The sequence below is a fragment of the Ictidomys tridecemlineatus genome, chromosome 12 (genome assembly GCF_052094955.1).
Source record: "Ictidomys tridecemlineatus isolate mIctTri1 chromosome 12, mIctTri1.hap1, whole genome shotgun sequence".
NCBI lineage: Eukaryota > Metazoa > Chordata > Mammalia > Rodentia > Sciuridae > Ictidomys > Ictidomys tridecemlineatus.
In genome coordinates, this window is record NC_135488.1 from 13,028,265 (window position 1) to 13,052,419 (window position 24,155).

Genomic DNA, 24,155 nt, shown 5'->3' on the forward strand with positions numbered 1-24,155 from the left:
CACCTTAGGCTTCCCTGCCTCCAGGCCTGTCTATCCTGACAGCTTTCCTAGCCTCAAGTCTGGATCTTAATAAACTTGTTACTCCTGCAAGGCTTGAGCTGCCCCTGCAAACTGTCTACCTCTTTTCTGAGCTCAGCAGTTCTAGGAGTCTCGGGGCAGGAACATGTCTTCACAGCACAACAAAATCATGTGACAGTCCTCCAGGGCATCAATGATAAGGGATTGTTCACCTATGTCCCCGAGGGCCTCTGCATCATCTACTGAAATATATAAATATACATATTTACATAAAATGTGTAGCCTTAACTGGCATAACTAATAAGGATCTCCAAGGGTCCCAAGATGACATGCTGTCCTTACCACATTGAGAGAGTCAGCCAATATAATTTACTAGCTATTGGACTCACTTTTGGACCTACTTACAGTAAACTGTTTATCTTTGTGTTTGCAGACGCTCAAAGAAAAATCTCTAAACATTGGTTCTTTATTTGTTGATTTTTATGGAAAGGCACATAGGAGGCAATTGATGTCGGTTTTTAAATTCACAAATGCAGGGTGTTTTGTCTGTGTTCTGTAGAAGAACTGGCTGGCAGCTTGACAGGCTAGGTGGGCGGATGATGGTGCTCTTGTTCATCCCTTTCACCTTCTCCCACCATCTCTCCCTCTCATCCTTTGCCCTCTCTAAACCGGAGCATTCAGTCTGTTTGGGGGGCCTTTTTGTTGGTTTCCTTGTCCTGATTCCTTAGTGTTATTTGCTGCTACAATCAACAGTGAAGAGGTCTTTAAACTTATGTTGAGAAGAAGAATTGTCATTTGGGTCCAGAGCAAAACATGGGCACCCTGGCACAGTCTGCATGATACCATTTACTATGCTGCCAACAGCAGAGGGCTAGGAAGGGGATTTGTGGTGTGTGTGTGCGGGGGGGATGCAGGAGCTTTTGACTGAATCATTTTATGCTCCATGTTCTGGAGAAGGCAACATAGCAACATAACTAAGGGTTCACCAGTGGGTGGAGAGTCAGCTGTGCATGGGAGCAGCAGAGGGTGGGGGATGGGGAGAGCTGGGAACAAAGAGTTCTGGGCTGAGAAGAACTCTGTGGTCTGGATTGAGCTCTGGGAAGTGACTAAGACTCTTTCCTAGTGTCCACTCCTGTCTAGGACTCTAAAAACTGATCTCTGTTTATAGGGGGTCAAGTCTGGAGGTGGAGCACAGGAGGCCATTAGAGCGAAAGCCTAGTGCAGCCAGGAGAAGAACCCACAGAGAGAGAGAGAGCCCAGGGGAGGGAGTGGGGCGCTGAGTCTCCTCCCTTGGATTTCTGTTGTTTGAAATTTAAGCTGTCAGCTGCACTCTCTTGGGGCAAGTGATGAGCCAGAACACTCCCAGCCTCTACTGAGGCTTCCTGTTGCTTAGGAGGCCGGCCCTGCCAGTCTCACCACCTGTCCCGGTTTCCTAACATGTGCCTTGTGCTCTTTCCTCTCAGTATCAGTGTTCATCAGGCATTTGGGCTTTTCTCAGGCCAGAAGGGTCAGCAGGTCAGGGAGGATGGTAGAGGGGGCCAGATGCCAGGATCTAGTCTGGATGAGACTCATGTCCAGTTCCCTGGGCACTGGGAGGCCCTGGAGGTGAGGGAGCCTGGTGAGGGTAAAAGGGCAGTGGGTGGTCATGGGGTAGCCAGGGAGGAGTGGCCAGGGGGAGAGCCTCTGGTGTGAGGGTGCAGACAGATACTGCCCCAGGGATTAGCCCTGGCCAGAGCCAGTTACTGCAGCTGCAGCATCTGTGGGTCTGGCCTAACCATAACTGCGGGGAATGCATTTTCTCTTTATCTCTCATAATTTTTCTAGCACCAGATAACCGAGGACCTTTCCCATTTGCATTTCATTTAATCCACGTCTCCACAGCCTGGAGAACAGGTGTGGGGAACGAGGAACAGAAGTGTTTTGTGACTTGCCAGGGACCCATTGCCAGCAGGGAGCCCAGATCTCCTGTTCAAAAGCCATCACTCTTGAAAATGCCTCAGCGGGTTCTTGGTGTTCGGAGAAGCCAGAGAGTCACAGCCGGGGGAGCAGCCCAGGAGGAGCCCAAATGGCCGGCTCCCCAAAACCAGTGCAGGAGAACGGGGAGAAAGAAGCAGAGAGTTGGCCCCTATCTCAGAGCATGCAGGCAGCTGCCCACCTTCCAGGGCAGCATCAGGGGTCTTTTGTGGGGTCTGTGCTCAGAAACCTCAGTGCTGATGCTTACGGTTGAGAGGTCTGGAGGAGCCTCATGTGGATGGGTGGACAGGAAGGCCCGCAGAGGTCAACCCTCAGAGCTGCTGGGAGGACCAGACAGAGTGCTGCCAGAGGGCACCACAAGCTCCCTTCAATGATAATGACTCCTGTTTGTTCTTCCAACAGGTGTCTATGGAGCACCTGCCATGCCATGGTATAGGTGCCTGGACCTCTGCAAAGACAAGTCAAAGGTGAGCTCCCAGCAACCAGAGGACAATAACCACAGCGCAGTTGGTGCCCCAGCCTGTAAATCCCCAGGCCATTTGTTACTCTTGGGGTCACTCCTCCTTTTAGTCCTAACACTGACCCAGTTCCTGACCTCTGGCCTGAGTTGGTGGGTGGTAAATGCTGCTTTTGAGTGGGCTCCCCCTGGAGTAGAACAATGGCCCACGGGGCCTAAACAGGTGGCGTGTTCTGTGGCCCAGGCAAGGCTGGGCCTCCTGCCTTTGCTGCTGAGAGTCACTGGTGTGGGTGGGGCTCCTCTAGGAGACCCCTCCCGCCCGCCGCTTGCAGCCAGTTAAATGTCAGGCACGGGGCGGGGCTGGTGGTGAGCTCTGCTGGGCTGGTGTGTCTGGGCAGCAGAGCAACCTTCCTAACAGTTGATGCCATTACCTCCTGGTTCCGAGAAAGGGTCTGGAGTCCCTGGGTGTTTCACCTGGCTGTTCAGCTCAGCTTGGTTTGGGTTTGGATCTTCCTGGGTCACTGATTCTCTGGGAAGACTGCCATTCTGGGCCCAGCTCCTCCTTCTTAGGGCACCTGAAACAGAGTGTAACTGGAGTTAGGTCTGCCATGGACCCATGCCGTGACCTTGAGCAAGGCACTTCGCATCTTGAACTGTGAAGTGGGGGTAGAAATATCCATTGGGCCTGTGTCAGCATCAACTACCGTCCACACTGCCATCACCACCAACAACCCCCTCAGCCAAGTGGGAATCTGCCGTGTGTGGTGCTGGGCAAGCTCTTCTGGAAGTAGCCATTAATCCTCCTCGAATTCTATGGTGCCCAAGTGAGCGGTACTCTTCATTGAGCCATGAAATTCAGTGGGGATGGGCAGAAATTTGGACCCTGCAGGCTGACTCCAGGTTGAAACTCTTCCTCAGCCTCCTTGCTGCTACCTGGGAAACTGGATTCCCTTTCAGTTAACGTATCTGGAGAAGCACAGAGACATCTCTTCCAGTTGCCAACTCCAACTTTTTCCAGGCAAGCCTGGGAACGGCCACAGGATCGCGTCCAACTTAGGCCCATACCTGGCTCTCTGCGTATCAAGTAGCACGGAGGGTCATGACTGGGCCTGAGAACAGGAGACAGCAGCTTGTGGAATGAGCTCAATTTGTGCACTTTCCCAGGGCCTGGGGGAGGCAAGGACAGCAACTGTGGCCTGGGAATTGCTGATGGTGGCCTGGTATCTTGGGAATGTACTCAGACGACCAGGGGATGTTTTTCTAGCCTCTCCTCCTCCTTCCCATTCCTGGGATGGTACTTTGGACCCCACCACTATTCCCAGGCACAAAGAGAAGCCTGAACCTGTTGTTTTTGAGTGGTTTTGGTGCTGATCTCATCTCACAAAGCTTTACCTCTGTGGCGGTGTGTGCCTGATTCAATGCTGCTGTTCCACACGACGATAGGCCCCAGCACTCTTATGAGGGAGCTATGATGACATTTATTTTATAAATAAGGGGACTGACATTCAGAGAGGTGAAGAAACGTCCCCAGGACTGCACAGGTAGAAGGGAAATCATGAAACCGGGATCCAGATACAAGATCTGGATTCTTACCATGTTACAGGACCGTGCTCACAGAGAGTGCCATCTTGGTGGGCCCACCTTGCTTCTTCTGGACTGCACAAGGCTCTGTGCATGCTTCTGTCACCTTGGTGCATGACTCAGGCCAAGTCGCTAGGCCTCTTATGTCCCCTTACAGCACCGTGCTCATTCCAGCCAGAGCCACTGTGAGAACAAATCAAAGCAAGTGGAGAAATCCACTTTCAACTCACCAGAAATGTGTACAGCTCCAACCATTGCTGGTGCTTAGTACTGAAGGGGACCACAACTCAGACCCAGAACTCCAGGGACTGCAGGCTCAGGGAACCAGCAGTGTGAGCTTAGTGGCCCAGAGCTGAGGGCGTGCATCTTGAACACAGACAGGCAGGAGAGGCCAAGGAGGAAATAATCCAACACTGGCAAATATTTGGAGAAGATGGGTTTTGAAAGACCTTGAGAGGCCATTGGCAGGGTGATGAGGTACTTCTAGAAGATCGCACTGTGGGAATAACCTGGTTCCAGAGCAGGAGTGGGGATGTGAAGGGGCTGGGCCTGTTCAGGTGAGGCATCTGTCTTTCTGGGGTTGCATTTGAGGAGGGGGTGGCCAGTGTCTTAGTCTGCTTGGGACACTTATAAACAACATGTTTATTTCTCAGTGTTCTAGAGGCTTTGGGAGGACCTACTTTCTGGATAACACCTTTTTGCTGTGTCCTCGAGTGATGGAAGGGCGAGGGTCCTGTGGGGCCTCTTTATGGGGCACTCATGCCCTTCACAGAACCTCTACCCTCAGGACCTAATCACCTCCCCAAAGGCGCCATCTTTCAAGGCCTTGGGGGTTAGGATGTCAACATGTAAATTTGGGGTTGCACATTCAGATGATGGCACCTGTCTTTGAAGGTTTTTCAAGCCATGGGGAAGACTTCGTCATATCTTCTCTGAGCAAGGAGAAGCTCCTGCTGATTTTGAACAGGGAAATGACTGGACACCTGGTGCTAGAGAGGGTCCTCACAGGGCTGGACCAGGGGGGCTGGGGGAACCCAGAAGAGGGCAATGAGGGGGTAAAGATACAGGCAACAGGTGATGAGGGGCTGGCCTGGGGCACTCACAGAGCGGGTGAGGAGGATGTGGGGTGTACCAGGGACAATAAAGAAGGTCACTGCACATGTCTCCAGTGGAGGAGACAGAGAGGGCTTCCTCCCACTGTAGCACAGCTGCCCCACGCCTGGACACATGCTGCTTCCCCACACACCTGGGGGAGCCTGGCAGAAGGCACGCTGACGCCTCTATTTGCTGGCTGTCTAGCTTGGCCCAGAGACACAGAGGCCTCGCTTCCTCTGCCTTCCTGCATTTGGGTGATCTTCCTCCCAATGACTGTCATAGTCATAACTATAATAATCATAGTGGCAATAACATGATTCTGAATGGATGGAGACTCTTTTTTCTGAGGATGCTAATATGTGTGAGGTGGGGATGGGAGGGGTCCTGCAGACGCAGGATGAGGCCCAACTGGCTGGAAAACCACTTCTGGCTGTGCAGAGAGGACCTAGCCCAGAGGGATGTGTTCCCATGCTCTGGAGCACAGAATCAGGGCCAGATTAGGGCTCAAGTCCCCCTCAGATGATGGAGGGCACAGTGGCCCCTGCTGCCTGGTACACGTCCACCGGACTCAGCCTGGCTGGTAGTGATGGAGAAAGATGCTTCAGAGCTTCAAACCCTTCTCACCTCTAAGGAGCCTTGCCAGGGTCTCAGTGGACAGTGACCCTCCCTTCCTGCTCCAGGTTCCCTTCTGGCTGACTACACAACTAGCCTATAACAATATACACCATCTCGCAGCATTTTATGAAGAGAATGCCTGTCTGTGTTCATTATCTCATTCAGTCCTCCCCACCACACTGATAGCATTAATGTTATCATTCAAGCTTGTTCTGAAAACTTACATGGAGCAGATAGTATTAAATACTGTGAAAATAAGGTCTTCTTGGGGTCAGTTGGGCACCCAAACAAGGGACTCAGGGGTTAAGTGGCTAGGTCTCTATGCTGCACTCAAACTCAGGTCTTCCCCAAGTTGTGTACCTTTCCCCGATCCACAAGGCACTGTATTATTATTATTATTATTATTATTATTATTATTATTATTATTACTGGGGATGGAACCAGGGCTTCGTGCCTGCTAGATAAACACTCTACCACTGAAATATGTCCCAGCTCCCTGCCACCTTATTTTTTTTTAACATGCAAACTACCAAATTTCAGCACGTTACTTCTGCAGGTTATGAATATTCATTTTTCTCATCCCTCAGGAAAAATCTATGAAAGGACTCTACACTTACAATTTATTACTATTAGTACCCATTTATGGCAAGTTGTGTGAAAGTTTTTTTTTAAAAAAACCCGTTAGGCTTAGCAACATGGTTAGGCATACAGTATTGTAGCTAATCAAAAAATATCTGTAATTGAGATCTTGACTCCCAGCTTTAGCTGACTTCCTCTCAAAACAAGAGTATCTAAGCTCATCTTTAAAAGTCTTCTATACCCTTCACTTCTCAAACATTTGGAATTAAAAAAAAATGTTTTGCAGCTGTTTTTTAAATGATGTCCAATATTTAGGGAGATTACTGATGAGTCTGTTATAAAGAGGCAACACCTGGGCCCAGTAGGGACAATTTAAAAGCTTACCCTCCTTTCCAGTGGTGTGAAGGGGGACTTCATTGCATTTAGATTCTTTAGGTAGATATGGAAGGATGAGAAGCCAAAAATGCCTCCAGGCTGACAGTTCCTCTGCATGTTCTTTGGTAGGGACCCAGACAGAGGAACTCTCTTTTGACTGTGCACATGCTGCCACCTTCCGGTGAAACTTGGCATCTTCTGTTCTTTTTAATATTATTATTATTATTATTTTATTCTAATTTGTTATATATGACAGCAGAATGCATTACAATTCATATTACACATATACAGCACAATTTTTCATACTTCTGGTTGCACACAAATTAGAGTCACACCATTCATGACTTCATACATGTAGTTAGGATAATGATGTCCATCTCATTCCACCATCTTTCCTATTTCATTTCCCTGTCCCTCCCTCCCTCCCTTTTCCCTACCTATAGTTTGTCTAATCCTCCCAAGCTACTCACCCAACCCCATTATAAATCAGCACCCTTATATCAGAGAAATCCTTATGTCAGAGAAAACATTCAGCATTTGTTTTTTGGGGACTGGCTAACTTCACTTACCATTACATTCTCAACTCCATCCATTTACCTGCAAATGCCATGATTTTATTCTCTTTTAATGCTGAATAGTATGTGTGTGTGTGTGTGTGTGTGTGTGTGTGTGTGTGTGTGTGTGTATGTATCACAGTTTCTTTAACTGTTCATCAACTGAAGGACATCTATGTTGGTCCTACAGTTTAGCTATTGTAAATTGTGCTGCTATAAACGTTGATATAGCTGTGTCCCTGTAGTATGCTGTTTTTAAGTCCTTTGGGTATAGACCGAGGAGAGGGATAGCTGGGTCAAATAGTGGTTCCATTCCAAGTTTTCCAAAGAATCTCCACGCTGCTTTCCATTTTGGCTGCACCAATTTGCAAGTCCCACCAGCAATGTATGAGTGTACTTTTTTCCTCACATCCTCGCCAACACTTATTGTTATATCTTCATAATAGCTGCCATTCTGACTGGAGTGAGATGAACTCTTAGAGTAGTTGTGATTTGCATTTCTCTAATTGCTAGAGATGTTGAACATTTTTTCATATATTTGTTGATTAATTGTATATCATCTTCTAAGAAGAGTCAGTTCAATTTCTTGGCCCATTTATTGATTGGGTTATTTGTTTTTTTGGTGTTAATATTTTTGAGTTCTTAATATATCCTAGAGATTAGTGCTTTATCTGATGTGCATGTGGGAAAACTTTGCTCCCCAAATCTAGGCTCTCTATTCACTTCACTGATTGTTTCTTTGAAGAAGCTTTTTAGTTTGAATCCATCACATTTATTGATTCTGGATTTTAATTCTTATGCTATAGAAGTTTTATTAAGGAAGCTGGGGCCTAATCAGACATGATGGAGATTTGGGCCTACTTTTTATTCTAAAAGGCACAGTGTCTCTAGTTTAATTCCTAGGTCCTTGATCCATTTTGAGTTGAGTTTTGTGCATGGTGAGAGATAGGGGTTTAATTTCATTTTGTTGCATATGGATTTCCAGTTCTCCCAGCACTATTTGTTGAAGAGGCTATCTTTTCTCCAATGCATGTTTTTGGCCCCTTTGCCTAATATAAGATAACTGTAGTTATGTGTAGCTTGTTTCTGTGTCCTCTATTCTGTACCATTGTTCTACCAGTCTGTTTTGGTGCCAATACCATTTTGTTTTTGTTACTATTGCTCTATAGCATAGTTTAAGGTCTGGTATAGTGATGCCACCTACTTCACTCTTCTTGCTAAAGATTGCTTTAGCTATTCTGGGTCTCTTATTTTTCTAGATGAGAAATAGATCTTCTGGTCTTTTCTATTCACTTAGTGAACACAGGTTCTACTTCCGGATCCCATATGCTGGGGATACAAGTGAAATTCTGGGGAGGGTGGGAAGTGATATGAAAAATAAGTACCTACACACAGAAAAAGGCAAGATAATTTCCTTACCTAGTGCTAAATGTTATGAAAATAAAGCATGAAGCACAAATAAAGCAAAAAAATTCACTGGAGCAACTGCTGAGGAAACACTTCAGCCAGGTGTCACTGAAGGCCTCCTGAGAAGGGTGTTTAATCCCAGAACTGACCGAGGAGTGGGAATCAGGCCCCAGATAGGAGGTCCCCAGGAGCAGGGGGGATGGGAGGGAGCCCCTAGGCTACAATAGGAGAGACGGTCAAGACATGCAGAGCCTTCTAGAACATTCCATGTACAGTGGAATCCACTGAAAGATTTTAGTCTTAAACTTTCTTTGAGACTTTGTGTCTGGACTTTTCACTAAATTCTTCATGCAGGTGCAAGGAGTCATGATAATAGAGCCCCAGAAACTAAACACTCACACTGCGGAGCTGCACGTTTGGGTCACCTGGGGAATTTATGAAATCCTGGTGCCTCAGCAACTCAATCCTAATTGTGGATGGGGTCCAGAACTCGTATTTGGTCCAATATTTGTGAGTGATTTAGTGCACCACCAGAGCTGAGGACTGCCAAGCGTGTGGGAAACGTGGCCTCAGCTGAGGGTGGTCAGGGAGAGCCTGACTCTCAGGGCGAGGGTTCCAGAAATTCCGGGGTAGTACGAGAGCGCTGATTTGGGGGTGGGCGGGCTGACTTTTGCTCTGGTGGGCTGTGAAGGGAGAAGGAGAAAGCAGACTGCAAAGTGCTGGGTATTATGAGAAAGAGCTGGCTGGGTTTGAAAAGCGACACACGGGAAGGAACACAGAACTGTTTTTATTACTTTGGAGGAAAAGGATGTACAGAAAAGGTCAGAGGGGAGTCAGGGTGGAGGCCTGATCTGCGGAGGCGGATTTGGAGCTTTGGGAGGCTCACTCTGGTGGCCCCTCATGGACCTGTCCTGCATTCAGGCATCCCACTCTACCTGGCCTCTTAGCTACCTCTCTTCCAGAAGCTTCCAGGAGAAGCAGCTGCCTACACCCTGAGGCCAAGGGAGAGGCTCCTGCGTCTCGCCAGCTGCCTTCCATGGGCACCCCCTGGCAGGTGCCAGGCTTCCTGTGGGTGAATCTGCACCGCAAATCCAACCCCAAACCGCTCAGGCCGGAGGGAATTTATAGGCTCAAATGGCAGAAGAGTTTAGGGGTGTGGTTTCTGGTGGTCTAGTTCCTGAAGCCAATCGCTGTGGGAGGGGAATACAGGGCTCTGATTGGTCGAACCAGAGTCACATTGGACCAATGGGAGCAGTGGCTGGTGTGGTGGGGGTGTCATACAAAGAGAAAAGCTCAACCCAGAGACAGTAGCAGTTCACCAGAAGACAGTCATCACGGACTGTAACACCCAAGTGAGGGCCAAGGGTGCTGGCGTGACCCAAGCCAGCCAACATGCCCTGCGAGGTCTCGTCATACCCAGGAAGAGCGCAGAGCTGACCATCTTCCTTGTCCCGTTGGTGGATTTGAGTAGCTGTGGGTTGAGCTTGAAGATTTCGAGGAGCACTGTGGCCACCGCCTCAGGTTGGTTGAGGGACGGCCAACAATGCTTGTTGTAGGGTGAAGGTGACCCAACTTCTCCAGTGACACGCATACTAGAAAATGCCTGGCTGTCTCGCTTGCTTCTCCCGCGAAGCCTCCTCCTCCAGGTGAGTCCTTGCTCCAAGGTAGGCCCATCCTAGTGACAAGGAGTAAAAGGTGATTTGTAGACATTTCTTTTTTCCCCTTCAACATGGATTTTCTTTTCCAGAGCAGTTTTACATTTAGCAAATTTGAGCAAAGAGTACAGACTTCCCACAGGATCCCTGCCCCACCAACTCCCCCACAGGAGGTTATGTGTGTTAGGATTGATGAACCTACAGCGATGCATTGTTACCACCCAAAGTTCATGGTTCGCATTACGGTCCATGACGGTGGCACTCTGAGGGCTTAGGTAGACCCAGGATGGCAGGCATCACCATTATAGTATCACAAAAGAGTGGTTTCCACTGCCCTCAAAATCCTCTGTGCCCTCTTTACCCTGTCTGTTCCTCCAGAGGGCTCTCCCCTTTCCCTCTGGCAACCATTGGAACTTTTTTTTTTAACTGTCTCCACAGTTTTGCCTTTTAGTTGAAATGCAGTATATAGTCTTAAGATTTGCTTCATTCACTTAACAATGTGCACTTAAACTTCATCCACCTCTTTTTGTGGCCTCTTTTTAGTACTAAGGAATATTTTATTGTCTAGATGAACCACAGTTTACTTATCCTGAGGACATCTTGTTAGCTTTCAAGTTTTGGCAATTATGAATAAAGTTGCGAACATCATTTTCAGGTTTTTATGTAGATACACATTTTTAACCCCTCTAGGTCAATACCAAAGAGTGCAATTGCTGGATTGTACAGTAAGAATATGTTTAGTTTTGTAAGAAACTGCCCAACCGCCTGTCTACTAGTTTGCAGTTTGCCCCAGGAATTAATACAAGAGAGTTCTGGCTGCTCCACAGCTCCATCAGTACTTTGTACTGTCAGCGTTCTGGGTTTTGACCATTCTAATAGGTGCCCAGTGATGTCTCTTTATTGTTTTAATTTGTAATTCTCTGATGACATCTGATGTGGAGCATCTTTTAATATGCTTGTTTGCCATTTTTAGTGAGTTATCTGATCAGGCCTTTGACCCACAGGCTGCACCAAAAGGTTTGTTTTCTTACCAAGTTCATTTTAAGAATTCTCTCCATATTCTGAGTAGCAATCCTTTATTAAAATGTCTTTTGCAAAATTTTCTCAATCTGTGGCTTGTCTTCATTCTCTTGAAGCAGACAGTTGAGCTAGTACCTTTCTCTTGGTCCTAAACAGTAGAAATCTTTGTCTCCAGGGCTAGAGTGATGGCCATGTGGTGCGAACACCAATGGAGAGCCCTGGCACTGGACTGGCTAATGGTGGGTTTTTATTGAGCTAGCAAGAAGAGGAAGCAAGGCTCAGCAACTAGAATCACCAGATGAGAGTGCACTCAAGGTCGTGAGCAGGGAGCAGCTTCTGGAGGCGACAGTACCACGGACGTGGGCTGGGCAGGTCTGGATGGCTGTAAGAATGTCCAGTCGGGGCTGATCATTAAGGGCTCAAGCTGTCATTATTGATAAAGCCCTTACTGCTGGAATCTCTCTGATTGGAATCAATGGGCTCAGATTGGAAAGAAAAATGCTGAATTCTTTTTTTTTCTGCTAATATTGTGAATCCAGATCTGTGATCAAATATCAAGAAAAAATTGTGAGATTTCAACTTGGATCAGACAGCATCATGAACAAGCCACCTTATTGAGCCTCCTCAGTTCTGAGTTTCAAGCCAAATATAAAAGGAAGAGAGGGGGGAAAGACAGTGACAGAAAGAAGGATGGGAAGAGAGTAAAAAGAGAAAGGCGAGAAGGGGAAATCAAGCAAGCAGGGAAGCAGGAAACGAGGAAAGTTTGCTATTATGGGCTTTCCAGATGGCTTAAAATTGAAGACATGCTGGGGTGGAGCTCAGCAGCAGAGCACTTGCCTACCATGCTTGGGGCCCTGGGTTCCACCCCAAGGACTGCAAAAGAAAAAAAAATGAAGAAGGCAATCACAGCAGGAAAAACTTAGCCGGCTCCTTCTCACCTCCTACCTGCCTGCTTGGCTCGAAGTCATGCCCCACCTCATTACCTGAGGAAGAGCAAGAGGCCCGGGCAGCCGGGACCTTGTCCAGGATCCACACGGTGAGCTCAGGACATTGTGCTTCTTCTACCTAAAAGCTTACAGAATTGGCTTCTTGGACGTGATATAATTAGAACCTCATATAGAAAGCAAAAGTCATTAACAGCAGAACGAAGATGACTGCAAATGGACCTACAGAATCGGGGAAAGAGGGAGCTGGAAGCAGGTGACTTAGTTTCCACAATGCAGGCAACAGGGCAGTTTCACAACCACCCTGACATCCTGGAAGGCTTGTGGAGGAGAACTAACCCTCAAGGCACAGGAGCTCCCAAGGGAAAGAAAAAACAGAACGAATGAGAATATAATCTTACGTTTATAAAAACCAGTACCTTTTTCAAAACAATCATGGGTGTAAAGCTACTGTCCTTGCCAATTTGTCTCAGGTTGGGAAAGAAGTACAGGACACAAGTAGAGCTGGCAGAGGGGCTGATGGACCCTAGCCCTTGCCAGGTGCCCTCCTCATGCTGTCTGTCCCTTCAGAAGGGCCTCCACAGACATCTTTCCCCACTGTTTATTCTCCACTGGTGCCGGCCCTGCCTCTCTCATGGCCCTCAGCATCAGGAAGGATCCCTTTCCCCAGCAACTGTACCTTCTAAGTCAACATTTTTCATGCCTGACTTGTTGGCCCCCACCCTTGCTGCTGGGAAGAGCCATCTGAAAACCTGGCCCTGGATCCCTGTGATCACTGGGGGCACCCAGGTGGTGAACTTTAAAAAGTCACAAGGTCATTCTGATGTGCGCTGAGGGCTGAGAACTTTCCTGGCCCTGTGAGAGGGCCTATTCTATAATTCACAGTTGCCAGAGTTCAAGAATATTGAGGTTTCCTCAGGACTTTATATGAAGAGGTACTTAAAAAAAAGTTAAATACATTTTTATTTGATACATAATCATTGTACATATTTATGGGGTACTTCAATACATGCATACAAATATGCACAGAACAGATCAGGGTACTTGGCGTATCTATTACCTCAGACATTTACTTTTCCTAGGACCATTCAAACTCTCCTTTACTAGCAGTTTTTCCCCCCCAGACACATGCACATATTTAGCTCAGTCACTTTGCAGCAGGTGTGGGGGTACGCACCTGTAATCCTAGAAACTCACAGGCAGCCTGAGAAAATTAGCACGATCCTATCCCAAAATTTAAAAACTGAAAAAGCCCTAAAGATGCAGCTTGGTAGGAGAATGCCACTGGACTCCAGTACCACAAAAAGGGAACAAAACAAAGCCAGAGAGAAATTTGTCACATTGCCAAGAGAGTGGATTAATATGATTGGCAATTCTTGAGTTTTAGCTATTTAAGAATGTATTTGCATCTGAGAGTCTAGGAAAGAAAACAGTGTCAGAGGGTGAATTCAATTTATAACAGTCAACATTTGTTAGATAAGCAAAAGACAATGCTGGATGATAGCTTGACCACATACTCTGAATTTCATTATGGTATATTTGAATTGGAGTAGTAAAATTCATACATTGAAAGTACATGACTTGATGTTTTAAAATAAACATAGGAAGGATTTGTAGGAAAAAATTATATAAAATATCTTCATCATCGCGTAACATTTTTACAATGTAGGTTCAGTTCCCTTTCCTCGTTCTTGACCTCAGGCAACCACTAATTGAACTGCTAGATTTTCATACAAATGTTAACTTACAATGTAAACTCTTTTGTCAATTAACATGCTTTTGCGATTTTTTGATGTTATATTCACCTGTAGTTTGTCCTCTCTTATTGGCAAGTAGTATTCCACTGAGTGTATAGACCATATTAATTTATCCATTTACTAGTTTATGGTCACTTAGGTTATTTCCATTTTTTTTCTACTGCAAAAAATCTATGATTAAAATATTTACACACACAAAGTTTTATGAGAGTATATTTTTGTTCGCTTGGGAAAATACATAACAGTGTGATTCCTGGGTCACTAGCTGTTTTGAAATATTCGGTTTGTTGTTGCCAACCATAGTTACCCCACTGTGCTGCAAAGACTGGAATTATTTCTCCTATCCGTGCATATTCCAGAAGAACCCCATGGCCATCAGCCCCCTGTCTCCATCCCCTTCTCACCCAGGCTCTGGTGACCACTCTCCCACTCTTCTCTTCTCCAAGACCAATGTTTCAGCTTCCATATGTGAAGGAGATGTGCGGTATGTGTATTGCATACTTTACTTATTTCACCTAATGTCCTCCAGTTTGTCCACTCTGCTGCAAATGAGAGGACTTTCTTTTTGTGGCTAATATTGTGTATGTACAACATGCTTTCCTGACCTGTCCATCTGCCAGTGAGCGCCTAGGTTGATTCCACATCTTGGCTGTGGTGAAGAGTTCTGCAGTAAACACAGGACACCTTCTTGAGTTACACCCCAGGGTCTCATGCGGATGGGCTGAGGACTCCCTGCCTCTCACTGGGAGTTCTACTGAGAGCTCCTGGAGGTGGAAGCTGGGCATTGCTTTTGGTGGTTTCCTCGTCTTTTGCAGATGTGGTCAGAGTGCAGTATCAAGTTCTGCCACACACACACAAATGAACCTGCAAACAAAGAAAATGCGTTGTTAAATAACTTCATCATCACAAATTAAAAGAACAAGGCACCAAACTCTCCGGAGATGATAGATAGACCAGAAATAAAACTAGCAACCAGAGAGCATGCAGGGAAGGCTAAAACAGGTAGCATTAATAAAGAAAAAGAAAAATACAATCCTACATGGAACACCTAACCAAGTAATTAAAATTGTTAGAAAATCAACAAATCAGTCAGCCCTTGCAAAAAAAATAATAATAATTGTACCAGTAAAAAAAAAATGGAAACAGAAAGAAACATGAGCCCAAGAATGAAAACCAAGATTTGATTCTTTATTTAAAAGCATGACTGAAATAGTCTGGCTTGACCAACCAACAAAAGAGAAAGAGTATTATGAGAATATTAACTTGTTTTAAAAAGGCAATTATCATCATTTAAAAAGGCAGTCACCACATAGAAAAAACATTTTTTTCTTAATGTTATCTACTAGTTTGTGTAGCTGTAACTGCTAAGAATGATTGTGCAAATTAAAATAAGCCTCTTGAGAATCCAGACTGTTGGGAAGTCTGGCCTTGAGTCATTAAAGGCACACTCTCCAGACCTCGAGGTGTGGGAGCAGGGAGACCAGAGCCTGGGACCCTGGTGCCACTGCCACTCCCCTCCTGCTGGCTACTCTCCGGCTTCCTGTCCAGTGGCTGCTGGCCTAGGGCCCCATGCTCTGAAAGAGGATGGCCCAGTTGTGACCATGCCCACACAGTGCTGCTTCCAACAGTGGGCCCAGAGGACCAAGCCTCAACTCGTGGGCCTTTGGAGTGGACACCTACTCAAGCCAGAGCACTCGTCAGGGGAGTCCAGATTTCATTGTCTTCTTTTAGAGAGTAGTGGGCTTTATTAATTTACTGGTGTGTAGACTGGATCTCATTGTGGGCTTTATTAATTTACTGGTGTGTAGACTGGATCTCATTGTAGACTTCAGGGCAGGTCTGGAATTTTTCTTAGTCTCTAGTTAGAGAAAACCTTACTCTTAAAATCATGGCCTTTTTGGGGGGAATCTAAATTAAATGCCCAGGATGATTAGCAAGATCTCTTCCTTCTAAATGGTCAGAATATCAAACCCTCCCAATATATGTGATCTCTGGGATCTCTGGCCAGCTCACAATGCTGTCCCCATCCCCGGTAGCTATTCTCTGCCAGGATTTTAGAATTTGGCCAAGATTCAAAGTGAATTAAAATGCAGTTTTCTGGGGATATTTCTCGGTCAGTTCCATCTGTCATATCTGCTTCCTCCTTTCAAACAGAGCACTATGCCCTGGGCTGAACTCCTAGAGCTGCATTTTGGAAAACGACCCTAAGCAGGAACATGGGGTGGATGGAAGACTTACATTGAGTGTTTTTTTTTTCTTTCTTTCTAGGATCACATTCCTCTATTGTCTGCTGCCCGGTGCCTGAATAAGAGTTGCTTTAGCATCTTGTTCAATTTTATCGTTGATCAGAGAAGTAAGGTATGCTTGGCACCTTTCACCCCACTCTAGCAGGAACCAGAGAACTTGCTCCCAAGTCTCTTTATCACACATGTACAGTTATGCTCTCATAGAGATGGTAATTTTATCTGTTGGATGAGAATTCTGCCTTTTTACCTCTTTCTACAGAGGCTGGGTAAGGGATAGAAATTAGGAAAGAGGCTTGGATGGGGATTTTGTATGGGAAGGCATGTGCCTGGGCCAAGCACTACCTGGTTGTCCGCCCTATGGAAATGCTACCGTACTAGTTAGGCACCAGGTGCTGCATTGCCAGCTCCCACTCTATACACATAATTCCCAAATAGCAGTGCCTCCTGTCTTGAGATTCCCCTGAGGTCTGTTTCCTTCGTGGACCTAGATATACAGTGATCACCATTGGCTTATACCAATTGGAGATGAGGACTCTCCAGGGCTGTACACTACCATCTAGTGGTCTGACAGTAACTGGGAAACAGCATTCCTCCCGGGGCTGCCCTTTGCTCTTTTAGGGAGACATAGGCCATGCATGGCTCATGCAGAAGAGCACAGCTCTGACCTGTGGGAGCGCCACTTCATTGTGGATCAGCAATAGCACTGAGGCTATTTAGACTGATTCCTTAGCCTTAGTCCTTGTTTTCTGAGTTCAATGTGATCGTCACCCATGTGTTAATGCTGCCAGCATTTTTTTTAGTGATGGCCATTCTCTTCCTTGCTGTTTCTAATTTCTACATTGATTACGTGGGCTCTCAAGTTCCCCCCTTAGAATGGCATATTTGCATATTCTGTTTTATGTGCTTATCTTTGAGCTCCTGTCTCTGTGAACTAAGTTCTTATTCATTTACCTTAGCACCTAAGCTGGTTCTGAAGGCATTCCTTCAGTTGTTTGTGGCATTATCATCAGGGATGATTCGCCCCTGGAGCACACTGCCTTGACCCACAGGACCGACAGGAGCCCAGAAAAGAAATGTTTTTATTTCTTTCAAAGTCAGAAAAATAAATAATACCAAAAATATGACATTGAATCTACACTGGTGTTATATTAATATTTGTGCCAATGAGATCATAAAATATACTTTGAACACCATTTTTATGGAGGAAGGACATTTTTATGTAGGAAGGAGTTCAAAAAGACAAAAATTCCCTGTGACCACAAAAGTCATAATGTGACCCTGATTATTTTACTTAACAAATTAACATGAATTCCTTGGTATCACTTATCACCTGGATCCTAACTGAATGTCCCTGGCTGTGTTGGAGTTATCGTTTCTAGCTGGTTTGTGGGGTTAACACCTTGTGCTTGGCTGGCAAGACTGTTGAGTCTCTAGGGTGCCCCTTCTTCCCCTGAGCCCCACGCTGACGCTGATGACCTTTTGCAGAAACGTTAGTTGCCTAGCCACTCTGGTTGTCTATAGCTACCTGTTTGATTCTTTGTAGTGGCATTTATCTTCTTTCTCCATTTTCTACGTTGCTTGTTAGGGCAGTTAGTTGTTCAGGCTTCGTATCTGCATGTTGAATGTTCAGGGCAAGGATATGTCAAAGGCAGGGTTGTATTGCTTTGTGTCTTGTTATTACAGAGGTGCCTAACGGCTGATGCCCCAACTATAGTGACGCTAAGATCAGCAAAGACATTCAGGTGGTGATGGATGATAATTAAATGCTTCAACTTTGCTGCTGGAGAATGCTCTTGTCTGGTCTTGAAAACCGTGATTTTCCTACTTTGTTCATTCTTGTTGTAGCAGTGTCCTCAACACTTGGGAAGATTTGTTCAGATGCTTCATACAGAAAAATCAGGATAAATGCTTATTTTTTCCTTTACACTGCTGACTTTCATATTAAGCAGTTGGTGAACTGGTTGCTTTTATTGCTGTTCAATGAACCTGAGTGTTTTCCTCTTTCTGCTGAAAACAGAAGCAATACAACCCAACAGCCATGCCTGTGCCGGAACCCAGGCACCCTGAGCAATCATCTCCAGGAGAGGAGCCGAGATTCCTTAAAGGGATGGTTCCAGGTCTGGGGCAGGAAGTACACAGGACAATGCCCAGACAACTTTCATGCCAGAAAGCTAGAAGTTATCAGAGTATGGACTCGAGTTGAAAGGACATAGGGTCTTCTTACCACAGCAGACAGAAGGAACATCAGAAAAGACCTATGTAAAATGTTTTTCTGTGTACCAGAGATTGAACCCAGGGGTGCTTAACCACTGAGCTACATCTCCGGAACTTTTGGTTTTTATTTTATGACAGGATCTTGCTAAGTTGCTTAGGGCCTTGCTAAGTGGCTGAGGCCGATCTCACACTTGCCTCAGCCTCAGCCTCCTGATTTGCTGGAATTACAGACAAAATGAAGTATTGATTAAAATAAACCAACCATATGAAATCTATGTGCTCATTATAGGGAGGGAGGGAGAGAGAGAGAGTAGAGGGAGAATAAAAAGTGCATATGCAACATTTTAGTTGTCGCCAAACTTCCTCTGCAGAAGCTTCTATATCACTTCCAGAATTGTGTAAGCAGTGCTGTTTTCAAACAGATTCACCAACAGAATACACCAGTGAACTTGGAGGAAAGTGATACCATCATGGTGTAGTTTTTATTTTTACTTGTCTCATTTTGAGCCCTATTGAAAAATTTTTCTCAATTCAAAGTTTTTTTTCAATTATTTTCCTATGAACTTTCTGTGCATATATCTTTTAAATTTACTCAATGGCTACTTGGCCTGTTTCCTCCTAAATTTCTAAGAGTATTTGTATATTAGGGACAGTAGTCCTTTTCTGTAATATAGGTTGCAAATACACTTTCCCACTTTCTCATTTTTTGATTGATTGTAGTCATTTTTGTTTGTTTGCCATGAAAATTTTTTATTTTGTTTTTCATTAATGCAATTGAATGTATTCGTCTTTTAAAATTGCTTCTGGATGTTGTGTCATTAAATGGGTGATGTCTTGGATTTTTTTTCAATACATAGAATATTGTATTTACATAGAGTACAGTAAATATAAAAGATTGAAATATGAGCTGGGTGTGGTGGCAGTCGCCTGTATTCCCAGCCCCTCAGGAGGCTGAGGCAGGAGAACAGCAAGTTCAAAGCCAGCCTCAGAAACTTAGGCCTAAACTACTCAGCCAGACCCTGTCTCAAAATAAAGTATAAAAAGGGCTGGGGATGTGGCTTAGTGGTTGGGTGTCCCTGAGTTTAATCCGCGGTACCAAAAAAAAAAAAAAAAAAGAAGATGAAATTAAACTATTTCCCCTTTTTATTGGTTCTTTTTAATTACACGTAACATTAAGGTTCATTTTGACGTAACTATAAAAGCTCAGAAGGTAGTTTGCTATAACTCAGTCCCTGCTTCTCTCCTCTCCCCCATCTTCTCCCCGCTCCCCCCTCCTGTCCCCCTCCCCCCTCCTGTCCCCCTCCCCCCTCCTGTCCCCCTCCCCACTCCGCTCCCCCTCCCTCCTCCCCCTCCTCTCTCCTCTTCCCCCTTCCCCTCCCCTCCCCTCCCCCCTCTTCCCTTCCCTCTGCTCCACTGATCAATTTACTTTTAGCTTTTTGCTAGTAGTCCCAAAAGCTAAAAGTAAATAGACTTTTCTGTTTACATTTGGACTTCTTGATTCCCTGCCCCCACACACCAGTGCATCTGTTGAGCCACCTGATGAAGACCAGGCATTTTGTGATCCCAGAGAAACAGGCAGCTGATGGCTGAGCTGGCCTGGCCTTGGGCTGCCTGGCGCCCACCCGGGGCCTGTGAGTCCTCCTGCTGGACAGACAATTCCCCAGAACATCTACAATGGAGGAGACCGCTTTGTGCCCAAACCTAAGACCAAGGAAGACCACTCCGTGGTGGCTGCGGGGCGCCGAGAAAGCAGGCCCAGCTCAGATCTCAGGAGTGACCACCACACGGGCTCCGCCTCCGACTGCAGCTCCTCGCCTTTCACACGCCCCCGCCCCCCCACCCCAATCAGGTTATGAGGATGCCCATCGAGGATCACCTGCTTCCCACACTCTCATAGGCCCCCAGTCCTGAGGCTCCTGTCCTTTCCGGCTCTTAGTGAGACCCCGGGTTCCCCTGCCCACTCCACTTGCACTGCCCTGTTCTGGTAGCCCAGGGGTCCGGGGAGTCCCAGGGGAAGGAGCAGGGCGGGGGTCCGAGTGCAGGTTCCAGGCTGCCAGGTGTGAGCCGAGGCCCCCGGGCTTTGGCGCACCGTCCTAAATCCAGGTGTGGCTCTGACTCTGGCAGAGAAGGTCCACCCCAAAGCCTCTCCGATCTGTTCCCACTCATCCCTAGTGTCCCTTTCCACCAGGCATCAGCCAGGAGAGGACCCCAGGGAGGCCTGCAGGGCCCATTTGCTCTGCCCACGTCCGGTGCCCTAGGGAAAATCCTCCAGACTTGGGGTGGGCGTGGAGGGGGTTCTGCCAGCCGGTGGTCGCCCAGCACCGCTGCCCCTCTGTTTGTTCCACTTGGAGTCCCCAGTTTCTTGACGTTTTTGTGTATTTATGTCCCTTTCCCTTTTTGATTGCTGTGAGTCAAGTTTTTATTGGTTTTAAATGTTGGCTCTCTAATTTTGTCAGCGCTGGGGAGGGGAATTCTGCAGTCTTGCCGCTTTCTGGTAAAGAAGGTGTCTCCGTCCCCCACCAGCTTCCTCCCTTAAAACACTTGGTGAGTAATCTTCTTCTTCACCTTTTCTGGAGATCCTGCAAGCTCTCCTTTCTTTTCAGGTGATCATTTTGGCAACAAACGTCATTTTCCCCCCTGCTAATGTATACTCCCTCCAGGTATTAAAACAGAATCAGGCTCTTGGTTGAATAAAGGAAATAAAAAATACCAGAAATTCATGGCAAAGGCATCTTCCTTTCACCTAGTGTGTAAGTTGGGGCTTACTGCAGTGGTGACCTGTGGTCATTCCTCAGAGTTTATGTCCATGCTACTCAATGTCCTATGTCAATGGGGACCTTTGCTCAGTGAATGGGCAGCCCTATTTATAAAGGATTTTGTCATTGTCTTGAACAAAATTGTTTCCCCAGTGTCTTAGTCTGCTTTGTGCTGCTATAACAGAATACCACAGGCTGGGTGATTTATAAAGGAGAAATTTATGTTCTCACAGTTCTGAAGGCTGGGAGTTCAAGGTCAAGGGGCCACAGGTTCCGAGTCAGGTAAGGGCCCCCTATTTGCTTCCAAGGTGGCGTCCTGATGCTGTATCTTCACAGAACAGTGGGCAGTGAACTCACTCCCACAAGCCTTTTGCACAGGGCATGTTTTCATTCACAAAGACACATGACCTGGATGCCACAGAGGCCCTGCCTCCCAATGTGGCTGCAGTAGGGATTAAGTTTCCCACAGGTGGATCTGGGGACACATTCAAACCACAGGACCAGTCAGTTCTCCTCTGAACTGTTCTCCACCACCATGTTAGGTATGTCTGTGCACCTTCTCCAACGGCCCCCAGCTGGCTGTCTCAGCTCAGGCTTCTCTTGGTTAAGCACTTGCAGCGACTCTCGCTGGCCTCTCCATAGCAAGAAAAACACTCTATGTGGAGACCCGTGGTCCATAGTGTGCCACTCAGAACTGCAGTGACCAGGGACGTCAGGGGCATGAGTTTAGGAATTCTGCTCACCACCAGCCAACTGTTGGCTCACACAAGCTTGTGGTAGTTAAAATACGGACCTGATTCTCCTTATTTATGCTGGTACATTTAAATTTTTTTATATCCAATGTCGGATACTTCCAATTAGCCTAGTTCCCTGGGTGGTAAGTTCTGGGAGGATCCGTACTGGATGATCATGGCAGAACTTAGCCCTGTGATCAAATAAGAAATAACTCTACAGACACTTTCTGTATTGTTTCCATGCCCACCCCCTACCCCTTCTCCTGGGCAGCTGAACAGAGTGGTCCTGTGGGGAGTGGCCTTGACCATGCTGAGCTCAGGAGCAGAACACTCAGGCCCATAAGTCTCAGGCCCTTTCTGTCTCTCTTACAGCCCTGAGAAAGGAACCAGGGTGAGTGCTGACCACCCTCCTCTCTCTCCTACTTGTCTCTTCCCTTCTGAGCCCTCTGTCTCTGCTGAACTCAGGGCTGGGGGCACCCTGTGCGCTCAGAACCCACAGCTGGGCAGTCCCTTCAGGAAGTTGGAACTCTGGTGGGGCACGCCTGCCCCCTGCTGCCGTGTAGGAGGAAGCGCAGCCTGCGCTGGGGAGGGCTCCCAGTTCTCCAGAGGATGCTGTCTCAGTACATGTGTGCTGCTATGGCGGACAGCCACATGCTAATGACTTTGTAAAGAAGAAGGATTCCTTTCTTATGGTCTTGGAGCCTGGGAAGTCCAAGATCGGCAGGCTTGGTGTCTGGGGACAGTCCCATCTGCGTTTCCAAGACAGCCTTGAACTCTGCAGACTCCAGAGTTCTGTGTCCTCCTATGACAGAAGGTGGGAAGCAGAGGGCGAAGCTCTACCTGTCAGGCCCTTGGGTGAGGGCACTTCATCCCGCTCACGAAGGCAGAGTCCTCATGGCCAGTCGTCCACCTCTTCACACCATGAACAACACACTCAACCAAAGAAGCTGCTCCTGAAACCACAAACTGTGGCTAATGCCAGCGAGAGAGGAGCTGGGGGTCTGGGAGGCTTGAGGATGTACGGCTCGTGTTCCTTTCCTCGGGGCAAAGGCATTCATTACTTGGAATGGAAGAAGAGAAAAACGAAAAATTGCATCATGAGCCAAGGGCTTCAATGATGTCACAATGCATAAAAACAACATCTGTATGTATAAGCACCTCGAGGATGGAAGAGGTCACCAGTCTTGGCTCTTGGTTAGAAACGAACTTCAACTGTGGGCTGAGCTTCTTTACCCAGTGCTCATCACATTGCACAAGTGTTATCCTGCTCAGGGGTTCACTCATCAGCAAAAATCTATTATGGTTAACTGTGCTCCATGTACTGGGGAGGTGTTTAGGGCGGTTGAAGGGAGGAAATAGAAACTTTAGTAACACAGTCTCTGTCCTAAGCAGCTCACAGGATGGAGGGACCTGACAAGGCAGAGTTCACAGAGGGTCAGACCATGGAAAGCGTTCACTCAAGGCCAGCTCTCTCCCATCCCTCTCTGGTCCCCCGAGTGTCCCCCTGTGCGGTACCACCTGTACTGCTTTCCTACCTTGCTTCTCATGATTCTCAGCTTAGGGGCTATTTCTCTGGGCAGTCTTCAGCTTTCAAGTTCACTGAAATGTATTTCTGGGTTACTGTGTCCTCACCACACTGGGTTTCCAAATGCCTGGTCCACACGTTTGTTCCTTCAGCAGATCCTCAGCTGTGCTCATTGATGAAATTCAGGGCTTCACGCAAGATGTAGCCTATAAATAGCCACTGAAGGAATTGTGGCTACTCAGCTTGGAGAAGAGAGCCAACAGGACAGAGACGATCAGACTTGTGAAGATCTGTCCTGGACTCTGTGTCAGAGGCAGAACTGACTGATTGATAGAAGAGAAAGACTGTGGCTTCAAACCAGTAATGTTGCCAAAACCAGAGCCAACCCAAAGTAGGATGCCCTGCTTTTGGATCCTTGGTTACTAATTTTTCCTTTATGTAAGTGTGAAGGCTCATGTGTGACACAATTCAAGAAAGTTCAGAGGAGAAAAGATTGGGTTGTGAGAGTCTTAACCCCATCAGTGAATTCATCCCCTGATAGGGATCAACTGAGTGGTAACTGAAGTGGTGGGTGTGGCTGGAGGAGGGGGGAATTAGGGTTGTGTGTGTGTGTGTGTGTGTGTGTGTGTCTGGCAAGTGGAAATCCTTC

General features: G+C 46.8%; 1 long non-coding RNA gene across 1 annotated transcript; it reads right to left on the reverse strand.

Annotated features, from left to right (window-relative positions):
- Positions 1–470: 470 nt before the first annotated feature.
- Positions 471–3,690, reverse strand: LOC144369052 (uncharacterized). The gene is made up of 2 exons (XR_013428484.1): positions 3,515–3,690; positions 471–3,024 (listed from the first exon to the last, which is right to left on the reverse strand). It is a non-coding gene; the product is annotated as an uncharacterized LOC144369052 (long non-coding RNA).
- Between the last annotated feature and the right edge of the window lie 20,465 nt (positions 3,691–24,155).